The sequence below is a fragment of the Entelurus aequoreus genome, linkage group LG08 (assembly GCF_033978785.1).
Source record: "Entelurus aequoreus isolate RoL-2023_Sb linkage group LG08, RoL_Eaeq_v1.1, whole genome shotgun sequence".
Taxonomy (NCBI): domain Eukaryota; kingdom Metazoa; phylum Chordata; class Actinopteri; order Syngnathiformes; family Syngnathidae; genus Entelurus; species Entelurus aequoreus.
Genome location: NC_084738.1, coordinates 81726547 through 81746546, shown reverse-complemented (window position 1 = coordinate 81746546; position 20000 = coordinate 81726547). Strand labels below are relative to the sequence as shown.

Genomic DNA, 20000 nt, shown 5'->3' with positions numbered 1-20000 from the left:
AATCTTTTGCAATTTGTTTAATGAACAATGAAGACTGCAAAGAAGAAAGCTGTAGGTGGGATCGGTGTATTAGCGGCCGGCTGCAGCAACACAACCAGGAGGACTTTGACTTGGATAGCAGACGCGCTATCCGACGCTAGCCGCCGGCCGCATCTATGATCGAGTGAAGTCCTTCGTCGCTCCATCGATCGCTGGAACACAGGTGAGCACGGGTGTTGATGAGCAGATGACGGCTGGCTGCGTAGGTGGATAGCTAATGTTTACTAACATAGCTCTGTGAGGTCCCGTAGCTAAGTTAGCTTCAATGGCGTCGTTAGCAACAGCATTGTTAAGCTTCGCCAAGCTGGAAAGCATTAACCGTGTGGTTACAGGTCCAGGGTTTTATAGTATTGTTGATCTTCTGTCTATCCTTCCAGTCAGGGGCTTATTTATTTTGTTTCTATCTGCAGTTAAGCCCGATGCTATCACGTTAGCTCCGTAGCTAAAGTGCTTTGCCGATGTACTGTCGTGGAGATAAAAGTCACTGTGAATGTCCATTTCGCGTTCTCGACTCTCATTTTCAAGAGGATATCGTATCCGAGGTGTTTTAAAATACAAATCCGTGATCCACAATAGAAAACAGAGAAAGTGTGGAATCCAATGAGCCCTTGTACCTAAGTTACGGTCAGAGCGAAAAAAGATACGTCCTGCACTGCACTCTAGTCCTTCACTCTCACGTTCCTCATCCACGAATCTTTCATCCTCGCTCAAATTAATGGGGTAATCGTCGCTTTCTCGGTCCGAATCGCTCTCGCTGCTGGTGTAAACAATGGGGAAATGTGAGGAGCCTTTCAACCTGTGACGTCACGCTACTTCCGGTACAGGCAAGGCTTTTTTTATCAGCGACCAAAAGTTGCGAACTTTATCGTCGATGTTCTCTACTAAATCCTTTCAGCAAAAATATGGCAATATTGCGAAATGATCAAGTATGACACATAGAATGGATCTGCTATCCCCGTTTAAATAAAATAAATTCATTTCAGTAGGCCTTTAAAGACACTTCTTTAAAACGACAATAGGACTCCTGCTGGACAAAGGTGTTAGCGTTATGCTACGAACATGCTAAACACGAAGGGAAAGCTAAAATACGGCTTCTGGTTACTTTTTAAGGTCAAGGCAAGTGCTGCCTTAATGGAGGGCTCATATTTTAGGCACCAAGGCAAACATTTTCTTTTGAGGCAGGGGCTCCAAAGCATGCATGCATGTATATGTATGTATATGTATGTATGTATGCATATACAAAACCCGTTTCCATATGAGTTGGGAAATTGTGTTGGATGTAAATATAAACAGAATACAATGATTTGCAAATCCTTTTCAACCAATATTCAATTGAATGCACTACAAAGACAACATATTTGATGTTCAAACTCATAAACTTTATTTTTTTTTGCAAATAATAATTAACATAGAATTTCATGGCTGCAACACGTGCCAAAGTAGTTGGGAAAGGGCATGTTCACCACTGTGTTACATCACCTTTTCTTTAACAACACTCAATAAACGATTGGGAACTAAGGAAAGTAATTGTTGAAGCTTTGAAAGTGGAATTCTTTCCCATTCTTGTTTTATGTAGAGCTTCAGTCGTTCAACAGTCCGTATTTTACGCTTCATAATGTGCCACACATTTTCGATGGGAGACAAGTCTGGACTGCAGGCGGGCCAGGAAAGAACCTGCAGTCTTTTTTTTACGAAGCCACGCTGTTGTAACACGTGCTGAATGTGGCTTGGCATTGTCTTGCTGAAATAAGCAGGGGCGCCCATGAAAAAGACAGCGCTTAGATGGCAACATGTGTTGTTCCATAACCTTTATGTACCTTTCAGCATTAATGGTGCCTTCACAGATGTGTAAGTTACCCATGTCTTGGGCACTAATGCACCCCCATACCATCACACATGCTGGCTTTTCAACTTTGCGTCGATAACGGTCTGGATGGTTCGCTTCCCCTTTGGTCCGGATGACACGATGTCGAATATTTCTAGGCCTGCAACTAACCATTAATTTGATAATCGATTAATCTGTCGATTATTACTTCGATTAATCGATTAATAATCGAATAAAAGAGACAAACTACATTTATATCTTTTCCAGTATTTTATTGAAAAAAACAGCATACTGGCGCCATGTTCTTTCAACTTGCCAAATAAAACAAGGAAAATGTTACAAAAATGCACACTTTTGACACCCCTGCTATAGATAATAAAAAGTGTAATCTGATAAATCTATGGATAAAAAGAAGAGCCTGGCGACGCATGCGCGTTTATCACAACTCTCTCGCTCTCTGTCTCTGCCCCTCCCTCACCAATGCTGCTGCGCGCACAATTTGTTTTGTTTTTCACCCCTTCTTAACCCTGAACGTACACTGAAAATACACACAACCCTAACTCAAAATGCCGGACATTTCAGGCATTTAAGAAACACCGCCCGGACAGCCCCGCAAAAGAGGACATGTCCGGTGAAAAGAGGACGTATGGTCAGGACCTAGCCTAGCATGCTAGCAGCGACCGGGCTAGGTCCTGACCATACGTCCTGTTTTCACCGGACATGTCCTCTTTTGCGGAGCTGTCAGGGCGGAGTTTCTTAAATGCCTCAAAAATCCGACATTTTGAGTATTGTTTACACAACGTGCAGTACGCTACTTAATATGTCCGTGTGGAAACTCGCTCGGTACACCTCCGAACTGAAACCCCCGTACCGAAACGGTTCGATACAAATACACGTACCGTTACACCCCTATTATTTTGATTATTGTTTCTCGGCTGTTTGTAAATGTTGCAGTTTATAAATAAAGTTTTAAAAAAAACAAAAAAACCTAGCCTCAGCGCATGCGCATTGCATAGATCCAACGAATTGATGACTAAATTAATCGCCAACTATTTTTATAATCGATTTTAATCGATTAGTTGTTGCAGCCCTAAATATTTCCAAAAACAATTTGAAATGTGGACTCGTCAGACCACGGAACACTTTTCCACTTTGCATGAGTCCATCTTAGATGATCTCGGGACAAGAGAAGCCGGCGGCATTTCTGGGTGTTGTTGATAAATAGCTTTCGCTTTGCATAGTAGAGCTTTAACTTGCACTTACAGATGTAGCGACCAACTGTATTTAGTGACAGTGGTTTTCTGAAGTGTTCCTGAGCCCATGTGGTGATATCCTTTACACACTGATGTCGGTTTTTGATACAGTGCCTTCTGAGGGATCCAAAGTCACGGTCATTCAATGTTGGTTTCCGGCCATGCCGCTTACGTGGAGTGATTTCTCCAGATTCTCTGAACCTTTTGATGATATTACGGACCGTAGATGTTGAAATCCCTAAATTTCTTGCAATTGCACTTTGAGAAACGTTGTTCTTAAACTTTTTGACTATTTGCTCACGCAGTGGTGGACAAAGGTGTGTACCTCGCCCCATCATTTCTTGTGAAAGACTGAGCATTTTTTGGGAAGCTGTTTTTATACCCAATCATGGCACCCACCTGTTCCCAATTAGCCTGCACACCTGTGGGATGTTCCAAATAAGTGTTTGATGAGCATTCCTCAACTTTATCAGTATTTATTGCCACCTTTCCCAACTTCTTTGTCACGTGTTGCTGGCATCAAATTCTAAAGTTAATGATTATTTGCAACAAAAAAAAAAAGTTTATCAGTTTGAACATCAAATATGTTGTCTTTGTAGCATATTCAACTGAATATGGGTTGAAAGGGATTTGCAAATCATTGTATTCCGTTTATATTTACATCTAACACAATTTCCCAACTCATATGGAAACAGGGTTTGTAGATATATATACATGGTTTCCCACACATTCATTTATTTGTGGCGGCCCGCCACGAAAGAATTACGTCAGCCACAAAAAAAAAATTAAATTAAAAAAAAAAATGTTTTTAATTAATTTTTTTTTGGTCCTGTCCAGCTTCTCAGGCAAAAAAATTACTTTACAAAAGAGAAGTGTAGGCTACTTCTCTTGTTTCCTTATTTGTATTTGACCTTATTAAATGTATTTATATTAGAAACACAAAATGTGTATATAACAAAGGGTGCAAAGTCTGCAGGCAGTAGGAAACACATGGTTAAGTGTAGGGAGTAAAACTGATGGCAGTCTAAAGTTCAAGATTTTTGGAGCTCTTTGTTCAGTGGATCAGATGTTTGCTGAAGCTCTGTGTCTATCTACCACCACTACTGTTTTCTGTTTATTTGTTACTGACTGTGGCAGGACACCTCTGCCTCTGTTTCACTTTATGTTGCTGGTAAATAATATGGTTGTAGTAGTAGGCTAAAGTTAAATTATTTAGTATGCACTAATTAAAGGGGCAGGGCTTTAAGAGACATTTTAGCTTTTATATTTTATAAGATATATTTTTTGTAAGAACCACAATTAACAAATATATTTCAGTGAATAACTTATTGTTCAAATCTGTACATAAATATGTACATAAAGCGTTGTAATTATATTGTAAAATGGATGGACGTTTAAAAGAAAACTGTTATTATTAATTAGTAAGTATAAATTTTTTGAGCCTTTTTAGAGAAAATCAAATCATTGTAGTAAATTATGCAAATTACTCGATAATGTCATGGTGACCACGCCCATAGCCACGCCCCCACCGCCACAGGTATCTTGCCAGTTTATGGGAAACACATATATATATATATATATATACATACAGTTTTTTTTAATATAAATATATTTTTAATATCAACTTGTCAGCTTTTTGTCATTACATGATGCCTTTATCTCTATTTTTACATTTTGATATAGGGAGATATATTTTTTTTTAAATTATTTATTCATTTTTAAGCTATGTACATCTATATATGCGCCTGATTTCGTGTTGCCTAAAATGCATTAATAAATGACGGGTTTTCTGTAATTAAAAATCTAGACGGTATTACTAACCGTCTGGAATTTTATCGCAAATGATCATTACACCGTTTATTGTTACACCCCTCGTCCAATAACAAGTAAAAAGTCACGGGCGGCCACGGCATGTTCTTGCCGCAGATGTTAAGTTAAGTTAAAGTACCAATGATTGTCACACACACACTAGGTGTGGTGAAATGTGTCCTCTGCATTTGACCCATCCCTTTGTTCACCTCCTGGGAGGTGAGGGGAGCAGTGGGCAGCAGCGGTGGCCGCGCCCGGGAATCATTTTTGGTGATTCAACCCCCAATTCCAGCCCTTGATGCTGAGTGCCAAGCAGGGAGAAAATGGCTCCCATTTTCATAGTCTTTGGTATGACTCGGCCGGGGTTTGAACTCACGACCTACCCATCTCAGGGCGGACACTCTAACCACTAGGCCTGTTGAGTCAATTTTTGAGGGCATTACGGCTAATGACAAGCCCTGTAAATATGAACTGGATTTTTGTGTTTATCTGGAAAAATACTAATCCATAAAAGGAAAACAGCACAAAATCAAATTTTATGGCAATATTTGAATGAAAATCAGACCTTTTTAGTTTGTTTTAAAATCTGTCATATATAATAAAAATCGAAAAACGGCCCTAATTTAGTTTTTTGACTTGCATTTCAGAATTGGAACAAGAATGAAGGGAAGGTCCACGGACCGTTTAGCATGTTTTTAGCATAACGCTAACACTTTTGTTCAGCGGGTGTCCTATTGTCGTTTAAAGTGTCATTAAATAGTTGTCCAACTTATAAAATACTATTAAAAAATAGAAAATATGGCCCAACAAGTATTTTTTGTTTTGCATTTGAGAATTGGAAATGGAATGAACAGAAGGTACACGGACCGTTAACGTCTGGACAAGGCTTTAAGTTGTTTTTTTTAAACAATTTGTTTAGGAAAGGCGGGACCAGTAGCGACTTAAAGTTGTGGTTAATTTAGCAGCAAAACACAACAAACACCTTTATAACGAGTCTATAAGAGGAGCGTCAACATTTGCATTCCAAAATATGGCAAATCTCCTGAAAATTGGTAAAAATATGACATCACAATAACTCGCCATCTACTCAATTTTTTACCATTTTATAGCAGTTTATGGATTCCATACATTGTAAGGTTTCCTCCTGAAATATTGCACACATTTAAAATAAAAACAATTCTGGGCTCCTTCAAGTAGATTATAGTTGAAACATTTTTCAAGATGACTGACATTATTTCTTCCTGGATGTTACAGAAAATATGGGAATTTGCTCTTATTTTACTTATATATAAAAATCTCTTATTTGTCAAGATATTTACACAGTTTTGATTTTTGGCAGAGATATCTTATCTGTCGCGATTGAATGATGGAACATGAAACTCGTGGCGCTCCTTTGATGAGCCTACACTCCGTTGCAGTAGCGAAAACCACAGAGACGCAGGGAAAGAAGGACAAAAAAACGGAATTCCCGTTAGAAAAATGAATGTTTTGACAGGCATGCAGAGGAGACGTACTGTAGGCGTGAACGCTCGCTGAGCAGACCAAAGAAGAATTCTCATAAGAACTGAAATAAATGACCCAATTACGTTTTTATATTTTTATGCTTAAATTAATTTGAAAAAAGGAACTTTTCTCAAGCAGGGCAAAGGAGCTGGGGCTTGAGCATAGGTTATTACTATCTTCTTCATTAAGTATTTATTTTTTAATAATAAATAGTGGTATCATATGTTTATATATTGTATCTATATACATCAAAATGCCATCTCTTAATGGCTTATCGAGTAGATCACTGCTGTAAAAGTCATAATTTTCCTTTATAATTACTGTTTTGACATTTTTCCTGGTCAAAAGGCAATTCCAATGTTATATTTCTACATTAACTTAAAACAACAGACATTATTAACGTTTTATGCTATGGAACACTTAACACTAATGTAAACATTAGCACCAATGAACACAAATACCTTGCTAATCTACATTGTCATTCAAAATAAGACACTTTTTTTTAACAACAAATAGCAGCAAACATGACAAAGTGTGCTTCCCAAAGGAAGATAGTGCAATTGTTATTATTATAGGTGGGCGTGTTTACAAAAAATGTGACGTCATGCTGTGCGGAAGCGTGGCAAAATGTAGGCGTAACGCTAATTAAATAATAATAACCTGCTCACAAGGTTATTGTTAACATATTTGGATGTTTAACTGTTGAAAAAAGTCATTTGGCAAATGAAAACGTTGGGTTTTTATTTTCTCACCAATCGGCAGATTCGTCACAAACAGCGAAAATCCAACAAAATTATATATATATATATTTTTATCTCCACCGTTCGTCATTTTAATGTGGCTCAAAAGTTGTATAAAAATGGATTCAATTTAATTTCAAGTGTTATGAAAGTGAAAACTATTATTTTAAAAAAGAAGATGGGTGAATGGATGGATGCAACATTAGACAAATCTCCGAGCCGAAAAACGGTCACTTTGTTTGGCTTTTTCTTAGCCGCAAGTGTCGCCGTAAAGTGTGGAAGTAGAACATTGTGAAATGTAAGAAGATGTGTGGGGGGAAAGTAGAGGAATATTGTTGTTTATAGACGGAAAATCTCAGCATAGTAGAGAAGTAAAGAGTCCGATTTTAAGGGAACTTACTTGGAGGATGGACGGTGAAGGAGGCGGAAAGTCTCCGTCGAAGGTGAATAACTTTCTTCTCGACTTGTCGCGGAATTGTGTCCTCTTTTCTGGAGCTTTTTTTTTTTTTTCTTTTTCCTGCGGGTCCGTTTTTCTTTTCTTGTTCCACGTCCTCCGGCGGACCGCAGAAGAATGAATGGCCACGCCAACCTCCTGCAAGCCAGGCCAGGACGACCGCTGCTGGGTGGGCGTGGCCTTTCGCCGTTCCGCCCCGAGGCAGCCAATCAGCGACCGCCTGCCGGAACGAACCAATCAGACGCCAGCTGCTGCCAATCAGGCACAGCGGCCATGTTTGTTATTATTATTATTATTATTATTATTATTATTATTATTGGACGCCTTGCCATTTTTCTTTGACGCCCAATAAGTGCACTTTCAGGTATTAATATTCCAGGGAAAATAAATTCCACACAAAAAATATCAGAAATCAATCATGTTCAGTGGTTCCCACTAGAGATGTCCGATAATATCTTTAAAATGTAATATCGGAAATGATCGGTATATTTAAATTAAATCAACATAAAAAACACAAGATACACTTACAATTAGTGCACCAAACCAAAAAAACTCCCTCCCCTCATTCACACAAAAGGGTTGTTTCTTTCTGTTATTAATATTCTTGTTCCTACTTTATATATCAATATATATCAATACAGTCTGCAAGGGATACAGTTTGTAAGCACACACGATTGTGCGCGCTGCTGCTCCACTAATAGTACTAACCTTTAACAGTTAATTTGACTCATTTTCATTCATTACTAGTTTCTATGTAACTGTTTTTATATTGTTTTACTTTCTTTTTTATTCAAGAAAATGTTTTTGATTTATTTATCTTACTTTATTTCATAATTTTTTTTTAAAAAGGACCTCATCTTCACCATACCTGGTTGTCCAAATTAGGCATAATAATGTGTTAATTCCACGACTGAATATATCGGTATCGGTTTATATCGGTATCGGTAATTAAGAGTTGGACAATATCGGAATATCGGATATCGGCAAAAAGCCATTATCGGACATCCCTAGTTCCCACATATTGGCAATACATTTCCGTGGGCGTGGCCACGCATAATTACAGTAAAGCATGTCTCTTTTTTAAAAAAGGCCAACACATGACCTGAATTCAAAATTATGAATCGATTAAAAGTCAGAATAAATAATCGCGATTTGGATGTTAACCGATTTCTTTGGCACACCTATTACAAAAAGTTACCACTGTGTTACATGGCCTTTCCTTTTAACAACACTCAGTAAACGTTTGGGAACTGAGGAGACACATTTTTGAAGCTTCTCAGGTGGAATTCTTTCCCATTTTTGCTTGATGTACATCTTAAGTTGTTCAACAGTCCGGGGGTCTCCGTTGTGCTATTTTAGGCTTCATAATGCGCCACACATTTTCAATGGGAGACAGGTCTGGACTACAGGCAGGCCAGTCTAGTACCCGCACTCTTTTACTATGAAGCCACACTGTTGTAACACATGGCTTGGCATTGTCTTGCTGAAATAAGCAGGGGCGTCCATGATAACGTCGCTTGGATGGCAACATATGTTGCTCCAAAACCTGTATGTACCTTTCAGCATTAATGGTGCCTTCACAGATGTGAAAGTTACCCATGTCTTGGCCACTAATACACCCCCATACCATCACACATGCTGCCTTTTACACTTTGCGCCTATCACAATCCGGGTTGTTCTTTTCCTCTTTGGTCCGGAGGACACAACGTTCACAGTTTCCAAAAACAATTTGAAATGTGGACTCGTCAGACCACAGAACACTTTTCCACTTTGCATCAGTCCATCTTAGATGAGCTCGGGCCCAGAGAAGCCGGCGGCGTTTCTGGGTGTTGTTGATAAATGGCTTTGGCTTTGCATAGGAGAGTTTTAACTTGCACTTACAGATGTAGCGACCAACTGTAGTTACTGAAAGTGGTTTTCTGAAGTGTTCCTGAGCCCATGTGGTGATATCCTTTACACACTGATGTCGATTTTTGATGTAGTACCGCTTGAGGGATCGAAGGTCCGTAATATCATGGCTTACATGCAGTGATTTTTCCAGATTCTCTGAACCTGTTAATGATATTACGGAGCGTAGATGGCGAAAGCCCTAAATTCCTTGCAATAGCTGGTTGAGAAATGTTTTTCTTAAACAATTTGCTGACCCATTTGTTTACAAAGTGGTGACCCTCGCCCCATTCTTGTTTGTGAATAGCTGAGCATTTCATGGAAGCTGCTTTTATACCTGTCAGGTTCAAACACTGATGACATCTATTAAACAAGACAAGAAGCAAGGAATTAAACAGAGACAGAATTCAATTCAGCTCAATTGAAGAGAAACGCGTACACACTGTACAGTGTCGTCCCACGCTCTGACGAAAGATTGTACGCCTCCTCTTTTATTTGGACTTTCCCTGCTAACATGGCAACAGCTGTTTTTAAGGGAGGGGGGTCGTAAACAGCCATCACCTTTGGTTACAAAACAGTTCAAAGAAAAGGTCGTAAAACAGTTCAAAGAAAAGGTGCCTGGAGGGGAGTCAGGCCCTGCTTCCTCTCCGCTTTGTAGATCTCGGGTCAAGACAAAATCTTCCTGTGGATTACAATACATCACAGAAACCCACGCCTTCATGTCGCTTCCCATCCTACACAGTGGGGTTTTACAAGCCTTTTGCTTGGTAGGATCAAATTCCAAATGAGCTGATATTTGCCAAAAATTACGTTTTCCAGTTGGAACGTTAAATATCTTGTCTTTGCAGTCTATTCAACTGAATATAAGTTGAAAAGGATTAGCAAATCATTGTATTCTGTTTTTACTTATTTACCATTTACACAACGTGACAACTTCACTGCTTTGGGGTTTGGTACAACGTCGAAACAACATGCTTTTTGATGACGTTTATTCAATTGGACCATTGAATTTTTGATCATTTCCCAACCAATATTGAACGACCGATTAAGAATCGCAACTTATTTTGTATTAAAGTGCCGGATTGTAAACATGGAGAAGGGTGTTGTTGAGAGTTTGACGTGCTGGAGAAGTGAAGACGCATGGTTAGAGTGTCCGCCCTGAGATGGGTAGGTCGTAAGTTCAAACCCCGGCCGAGTCACACCAAAGACTATAAAAATGGGAGCCATTACCTCCCTGCTTGGCACTCAGCATCAAGGCTTGGAATTGGGGGTTAAATAATAATAATAATAATAATAATAATGGATTAGATTTATATCGCGCTTTTTCTATTGTTAGATACTCAAAGCGCTCACAGAGAAGTGGGAACCCATCATTCATTCACACCTGGTGGTGGTAAGCTACATTTGTAGCCACAGCTGCCCTGGGGTAGACTGACGGAAGCGAGGCTGCCAGTTTGCGCCTACGGCCCCTCCGACCACCACCTACCATTCATTCATCATTCATTTCACCGGTGTGAGCGGCACCGGGGTCAAAGGGTGAAGTGTCCTGCCCAAGGACACAACGGCAGCGATTTTTTTTTTTTTGGATGGTAAGAGGCGAGGAGCGAACCTGCAACCCTCAGGTTTCTGGCACGGTTGCTCTACCCACTACGCCATGCCGTCCCAAAAATGATTCCCGGGCGAGGCCACCGCTGCTGCTCACTGCTCCCCTCACCTCCCAGGGGGTGAACAAGGGTGATGGGTCAAATGCGGGGAATAATTTCGCCACACTTAGTGTGTGTGTGACAATCAATGGTACTTTAACTTAACTTAACATTATTTTACTTTTTATTTACCTTCTATTGACCTTTTTTGACCGTCTTTTACTTTGTTTAATTTTCTTTTACTTCTAAATTCCTTATTTTACATTATATTTACCTTCTATGTAACTTTTTTTTACAATTGATATACCTTTTATTTCACTTCTTTTACCTTGTATTTACCTTCTTTGACTGTCTTTTACATTGTTTAATTTCCTTTTACCTTCTAAATTCCTTATTTTACATTATATTTACCTTCATTTACCTCATATTTCACTTATTTTACCTTTTATTTACCATCTATGTAACTTTTTTACAGTTCATATACCTTTTATTTCACTTCTTTGACCTTTTATTTATGTCTGTTGACTGTCTTTTACTTTGTTTAATTTCCTTTTACCTTCTAAATTCCTTATTTTACATTATATTTACTTTCTTTTACCTCATATTTCACTTATTTTACCTTTTATTTACCTTCTATGTAACTTTTTTACAATTGATATACCTTTTATTTCACTTCTTTTACCTTTTATCTACCTTCTTTGACTGTCTTTTACTTTGTTTAATTCCCTTTTACCTTCTAAATTCCTTATTTTACATTATATTTACCTTCTTTTACCTCATATTTCACTTTTTTTTACCTTTTATTTACCTTCTATGTAACTTTTTTACAGTTGATATACCTTTTATTTCACGTCTTTTACCTTTCATTTACCTTCTTTGACTGTCTTTTACTTTGTTTAATTTCCTTTTACCTTCTAAATTCCTTATTTTACATTATATTTACCTTCTTTTACCTCATATTTCACTTATTTTACCTTTATTTACCTTCTATTTAACTTTTTTACAATTGATATACTCAGTGGCCTAGTGGTTAGAGCAGGGGTCACCAACCTTTTTGAAAGCAAGAGCTACTTCTTGGGTACTGATTAATGCGAAGGGCTACCAGTTTGATACACACTTAAATAAATTGCCAGAAATAGCCAATTTGCTCAATTTACCTTTAACTCTATGTTATTATTAATAATTAATGATATTTACACTTAATTGAACGGTTTAAAAGAGGAGAAAACACGATAAATATGACAATTAAATTTTGAAACATAGTTTATCTTCAATTTCGACTCTTTAAAATTCATAATTCAACCGAAAAAAAGAAGAGAAAAACTAGCTAATTCGAATCTTTTTGAAAAAATTTAAAAAAGAATTTATGGAACATCATTAGTAATTTTTCCTGATTAAGATTAATTTTAGAATTTTGAAGACATGTTTTAAATAGGTTAAAATCCAATCTGCATTTTGTTAGAATATATAACAAATTGGACCAAACTATATTTCTAACAAAGACAAATCATTATTTCTTCTAGATTTTCCAGAACAAAAATTTTAAAAGAAATTCAAAAGACTTTGAAATAAGATTTAAATTTGATTCTACAGATTTTCTAGATTTGCCAGAATAATTTTTTTGAATTTGAATCATAATAAGTTTAAAGAAATATTTCACAAATATTCTTCGTTGAAAAAACAGAAGCTAAAATGAAGAATTAAATTAAAATGCATTTATTATTCTTTACAATAAAAAAAAAAAAATGTACTTGAACATTGATTTAAATTGTCAGGAAAGAAGAGGAAGGAATTTAAAAGGTAAAAAGGTATATGTGTTTAAAAATCCTAAAATCATTTTTAAAGTTGTATTTTTTTTCTCTAAAATTGTCTTTCTGAAAGTTATAAGAAGCAAAGTAAAAAAATTAATGAAAATATTTAAACAAGTGAAGACCAAGTCTTTAAAATATTTTCTTGGATTTTCAAATTCTATTTGAGTTTTGTCTCTCTTAGAATTAAAAATGTCGGGCAAAGCGAGACCAGCTTGCTAGTAAATAAATACAATTTAAAAAATAGAGGCAGCTCACTGGTAAGTGCTGCTATTTGAGCTATTTTTAGAACAGGCCAGCGGGCTACTCATCTGGTCCTTACGGGCTACCTGGTGCCCGCGGGCACCACGTTGGTGACCCATGGGTTAGAGTGTCCGCCCTGAGATGGGTAAGTTGTGAGTTCAAACCCCGGCCGAGTCACACCAAAGATTATAAAAATGGGAGCCATTACCTCCCTGCTTGGCACTCAGCATCAAGGTTTGGAATTGGGGATTGAATCACCCAAAAATGATTCCCGGGCGAGGCCACCGCTGCTGCTCACTGCTCCCCTCACCTCCCAGGGGGTGATCAAGGGTGATGGGTCAAATGCAGAGAATAATTTTGTGTGTGTGTGACCATCATGGGTACTTTAACTTAATGATTAGTGTGACTTGATGAGATTGGGAGCATGAAAGGAGAACAGATGCTGCATTCAAAGTCACTTGAGTAAATTGGGAAAATGTGGTTTCGTGCCCCCCCCAGCCAGAAATGTCTTCAATGTTTAGAAAGCAGCTGAAGGCGACATCTTTTCTGCCACTATCACACACGTCACGTCGCAGTCTTAACCTTGTCTGGAGGCTAACAGCTGAGCTCCAGGCAGACCGCGCGCGCCAGATAGTTCGCATTTTCCAGGTCCAACATGGTCGATGCAGACACGCTGTCAGGAGTTTAAGGAAAACGCTCCCCGCTTGGACTTTCAATGGGAGACCGGGCTTTCTGCTAAGCCGCTCCCAGTCTGTGGAACGCTCTCCCTGACCACCTGAGGGCACCACAGACTGTGAATGCTTTTAAAAAAGGCTTTAAAACCCTTCTTTTTAAAAAAGCTTTTTTTTTTTAGATATGTGCATGCATGCTAGTTCTAGTTTTTATTTATATTTATTTTTATTATCGAAGGTCCTGAGTAGTCCTGAGTTCAATCCCGGGCTCGGGATCTTTCTGTGTGGAGTTTGCTGCTAGGATCCTGATGAGAGTGCGGAAATATGACCACATCACACCAGTTCTCAAATCCCTTCCCTTTGATTTGCATCTTTGCAATATAAGTCCTAAAAAACAGAGTGCGCCCGTTATATAAAGGATCTTTGACTAGTGCTTTTGCAGTATAGGTCCTAAAAAAAAACCAGCAGAATGCTCCTGTCATATCGAGGATCTTTAATTAACATTTTTGCAATGTATCTCCTCAAAAATAGCAGAGTGCTCCTGTCAAATAAAGGATCTTTGACTCATGTTTTTTGCAGTAGGTCCTCCAAACAGCAGAGGGCTCCTGTCAAATAGAGGATCTCTGACCAGTGTTGTTGCAATAGGTCGTGAAAACAAAGGGGAGCGCAGCTGTCTGATAGAGGATCTTTGATTTGCATCTTTGCAACATAAGTCCTAAAAAACAGAGTGTGCCTGTTATATAAAGGATCTTAAAAAACCCCAGCAGAGTGCTCCTGTCATATCGAGGATCTTTGATTCGCATTTTTGCAATATATCTCCTCAAAAATAGCAGCGTGCGCCTGTCAATTAGAGGATCTCTGACCAGTGTTGTTGCAATAGGTCGCGAAAACAAAGGGGAGCGCAGCTGTCTGATACAGGATCTTTGATTTGCATCTTTGCAATATAAGTCCTAAAAAACAGAGCGTGCCTGTTATATAAAAAATCTTTGACTAGTGTTTTTGCAGTATAGGTCCTAAAAAAACAGCAGAATGCTCCTGTCATATCGAGGATCTTTGATTTGCATTTTTGTAATATATCTCCTCAAAAATACCAGAGTGCTCCTGTCAATTAGAGGATCTCTGGCCAGTGTTGTTGCAATATGTCCTGAAAACAAAGCAGAGTGCTCCTGTCAGAAAGAGGATCTTTGTTTTGCATTTTTGCAATATATCTCCTCAAAAATAGCAGAGTGCTCTTGTCAAATAGAGGATCTCTGACCAGTGTTGTTGCAATAGGTCCTGAAAACAAAGGGGAGCGCTTTTTTGAGATGTATCTAAAAAACAAAAACTAATACATTCAAACCAATGTTATAAGTGATTGAGATGTTAAAGGCTCCAATTACTTCACTTCATCAAATGTTTCAAATTAAAAAAAATTGGGGAATTTTTTTGCATATTTTGTAAAAAATTTTGACCAAAAAAAAAAGCATAAAACAAAGATTTAAGCGATTAAAGTAAATAAAATAAAATAAATAAATAAATAAATAAATGTATGACTTATTTTTACCACTTAGGAGTGTGGCCCTTTTGGAGCCCCTATTTATTTTATTTTTTTCAAAAACTGTAATTGCCGAAAAAATAATAATACATTTAAGACAATGTTATAAATTATTGACCTATTTTATGCTTCAATTACTTCACATCAAATATCCATTTTGAACATTTACGGCATATTTCTTGTTTTGACAAAAAGGACATAAAACAAAAGGATATATCTGAAGTTAATCTGTAGATATTTAAGCGTTGAAAGTTAAAAAATGGCTTGTTTTGAACACTTTAATGACCGAGACCTTTTGGGTCCCTGAGACTTTAATGTTCACCACAATTGAGGGGAGTCTTAATTAATACAATAAATGTTGTATTGGTTTTAAAAATGACAAATATCAAAATGGCAAGCTTTCGTTTTGCCCTCTGTGGAAAAAGTTAGGACACCCCCGTGCTGGCGTCTTTATTAGCACGCTAACCTTTCAGACGTGTCCCTTGCAAGCGGCCATTGTTGTCCGCGGCGGCGGTGGGTCAAAGGTCGCCCCGGAGCCGCCCCGCTCCTGGCGGGGGAGCGTTTCCTGCGGGAGCCCGCTTCTGGCGGGAGGTCGAACGCCAAGGGTCAGAGGTCAGAGAGCGTATATGTTTGAAGGAAATGAGCTTCTCCCGCTCGGATTCCAGGGTCGCAAAGGATCCTCCCCTGAAGAGCAGGAGAAGTGCTCGCTTAATTCCTCACGCCATGACAACAATACTTAGCAATCAACTACCTCCTTAATGACATTAAATACAGTAGTGTAGTAGACCTAAGTATTCATTAAGTACCACCATAATGACAACATTAAAATACAGTAGTGTAGTAGACCTAAGTAGTCATTAAGTACCACCATAATGACAACATTAAATACAGTAGTGTAGTAGACCTAAGTATTCATTAAGTACCACCATAATGACAACATTAAAATACAGTAGTGTAGTAGACCTAAGTATTCATTAAGTACCACCATAATGACAACATTAAATACAGTAGTGTAGTAGACCTAAGTAGTCATTAAGTACCACCATAATGACAACATTAAATACAGTAGTGTAGTAGACCTAAGTATTCATCAAGTACCACCATAATGACAACATTAAAATACAGTAGTGTAGTAGACCTAAGTAGTCATTAAGTACCACCATAATGACAACATTAAAATACAGTAGTGTAGTAGACCTAAGTATTCATTAAGTACCACCATAATGACAACATTAAAATACAGTAGTGTAGTAGACCTAAGTAGTCATTAAGTACCACCATAATGACAACATTAAATACAGTAGTGTAGTAGACCTAAGTATTCATTAAGTACCACCATAATGACAACATTAAAATACAGTAGTGTAGTAGACCTAAGTATTCATTAAGTACCACCATAATGACAACATTAAATACAGTAGTGTAGTAGACCTAAGAAGTCATTAAGTACCACCATAATGACAACATTAAATACAGTAGTGTAGTAGACCTAAGTATTCATTAAGTACCACCATAATGACAACATTAAAATACAGTAGTGTAGTAGACCTAAGTAGTCATTAAGTACCACCATAATGACAACATTAAATACAGTAGTGTAGTAGACCTAAGTATTCATTAAGTACCACCATAATGACAACATTAAATACAGTAGTGTAGTAGACCTAAGTATTCATCAAGTACCACCATAATGACAACATTAAAATACAGTAGTGTAGTAGACCTAAGTATTCATTAAGTACCACCATAACTAAGATGAGCGTTACAATCAAACAGCTGGTGTGTAATACGTACAGTATTAACACTTTGTAGGGCGCAACATAACACATTCAGCTCCCTGGGAAAAAGCTACTTCCTGGTTAGACAACATAGCCTGCACAGTACTGCCATCTAATGTCTTGGAAGTACAACTGCATTGGAAATGAGACTCAAAGGTTGTAATAAAACCAAATATACCAAGTGGACAGCACAGTTATCATAATCAGCTCTTTTTTGTTTGAAATATCATTTTATTAAATCAAACAATTAACATTTATCAACACACAATCGTACCGATCCATCATCCCCCTGTTACGTAATGTGTACATAATCACACAGGTGGTCTATGGAAAGGGAATCTAAAATAGTATAGTGGCACCTCCATATAGGAACTTAATTTGTTCTTGAACGGGGTTCCTAAATCAAAAAAGTTTGTATATTGAAGCAAAACTCTCCATAAGAAACAATGTAAACATGAATAATTGGTTCCAGCCTCGACAAAAGTCCACATTTTAGTGAAGGTTTGTACACTTTGAACACGATGTAAACATAACAAGAAGGTGATGGAGCAACCATCTATTTATTAACAAACCAAAACAACAACAAGTTGAACTGTAGACGCTGCTCTGCCAACACACACACACATTCTTGTATTTCTTACCTTCTTGAGACCTGAGAAAAATGCCTACCTCTTTAGGACCACCCTTTCTAGATATATAAAGATTTATATTTACAACATTAATAATATATACATACTATGCAAATATAAAAAAGCATGTTGTGAAAAATGACCTGGAAATTCACAAGAAAAACTTTGAATTTTGGCAGTATTATAATAAAAGTTGCAATTTTGCTCAACGCAAGTCAGAATTTTACAAGAAAAACTGAACTTTTGTGTAATATTATGATATAAGTTGGAATTTTATCCAATAACAGTCGCAATTTTACAAGAAAAGCTTACAATTTTGGCAATTTTTCTGAAAAGAGTCGTCATTTTACTCGACAAAAGTCACAATTTTATAAGAAAACTTTAAAATGTTGGCAATTTTATTATAATAATCGACATTTTACTTGGCAAAATGATGACAAAAGTCATCATTTTTACTCAAAAAATGTCACGGTTTTACAAGAACAACACAGAAATTGGCAATATTGTGCTAAGTCAGAATTCTGTAGGACAAATGTCACCATTTTGCATTAAAAAGCAATAATTTTAAATGAAAATATTGCAATATTACAGAAACAAAAAGAATATGAGAAATTGTTCCCAATTTTATTAAAAAAAACTTGACACATTGTGAGAAAAAGATCGCTTTTAGTTCATTCTATTTGTTTGTTATTGGTTTTTAATCTTCATTATTAACTTCAAGTTATCACAGTATGTCTCTATATACACACACACACACATACATACACACATATACATATTTATGCATGTATATACACACACACATACATAAATACATACTGTATATATATATATATATATATACACACATATATATATATATATACATATATACACACACACATATATATATATACATATATATACACACATATATATACATATATATAAACATATATATACACACACACACACACATATATATATATATATATATACATACACATACATACATACATATATATATATATATATATATATATATATATATATATATATATATATATATATATATATATATATATATATATATATATATATATATATATATATATACACAAATTTTACACACACTTGTTATTTCATATGTTGACCAGAGGGGGAGGCACTTTTAAAACCGACACACAGTCAATTTGAAAAATCCCTCCTTTTTGGGACCACCCTCATTTTGATAGATTTTACCACCAGGGGGTGCAAATGAGATCTCTATTTTTTGTTTTTTATAATGTGCTTCAGGCCGATGACAAAGGAGTCAGGGACCACAGATGGCCCCTGTGCCGCACTTTGGGCACCCCAGCTATAGAAGCTAACTGTTAATGGCCACTATAGTCTTAGTAGCGTAGTGTATTTGTTCATCCTATGGTCTTACGTCAGCGCCGGAAGTGGTCAAATCAGCTGTTCAGTTTTTTCGGGGATGAATAGGAAAGTCCTACTTTAGCTGCCGTCTTGTTTCATCATGTATTGCTGCCTTTGCACCTGTCTATGTTTACTTTTGTATGCACATTAAATCAACAAAAAATCCTGACTTTGGAGCAATGTTCACGGACTCTAGTATTTGGCTCTCTATTAGATGCAATGGTTTTCCGTATTGGGACCATGATTTATGTCCTCATATGGAAGATACTTTTCCTTGTTGATGTCTCAAGAAGGGTGGAAATACAAGAACACACACACACACACACACACACCCACACACACACGAGCAGAAGTCCCTTTGGTGCCCCCACAGACGATCAGAAATCACAAAAATCCTTAACTTCAACAACCATATTGCTACAATAATCAACATTTCAAAGAGTAAAATCCACTTACATTGACATGGGCGAAGGTCCTCTGGTGAGCACGACGGGATAGGAACAAGCAGACGGCGAGGAGAAACGGGGACGAGGACAAAAACAACAATGTGCACAAAACCAAAAACCGTGACAAGATCCAAACCGTGGATTTTGTGAACCCTGGCAAGCTGACCAAAGTCTAAAATAAGGCACTATAATTAAAACGTGTCATGAGGTCATGAGTGTACATGCGGGTCTCCAATTAACTCCAGGATGGAAAAACATTGGTATTACCAACTGTGGCTGTAGGCGACGTCCTGGTGTAGGGTTTTTTCTATTGACTCCACAAGATGGCAGTACATAAGTGGTC

At 37.3% G+C, this 20000-nt stretch overlaps 1 protein-coding gene and 1 long non-coding RNA gene across 2 annotated transcripts in view; both read right to left on the bottom strand.

Moving 5' to 3' along the window:
* lhfpl2a (LHFPL tetraspan subfamily member 2a) overlaps nucleotides 1-7804 on the bottom strand; it is a 112960-nt gene extending 105156 nt beyond the window's left edge. Inside the window, exon 1 of the mRNA XM_062057424.1 lies at nucleotides 7570-7804. The gene's annotated coding sequence lies outside the window, so the exon portion shown is untranslated. The remainder of the gene's footprint in view (nucleotides 1-7569) is intronic.
* A 7196-nt stretch (nucleotides 7805-15000) lies between these two features.
* Nucleotides 15001-20000, bottom strand: part of LOC133655255 (uncharacterized) — a 5573-nt gene continuing 573 nt past the window's right edge. Inside the window, exons 1-3 of the long non-coding RNA XR_009826978.1 lie at nucleotides 19668-20000; nucleotides 15876-16093; nucleotides 15001-15019 (exon numbers count right to left, since the gene is read on the bottom strand). The exon at nucleotides 19668-20000 is cut by the window's right edge and continues 573 nt beyond it. This is a non-coding gene — a long non-coding RNA (uncharacterized LOC133655255). The remainder of the gene's footprint in view (nucleotides 15020-15875; nucleotides 16094-19667) is intronic.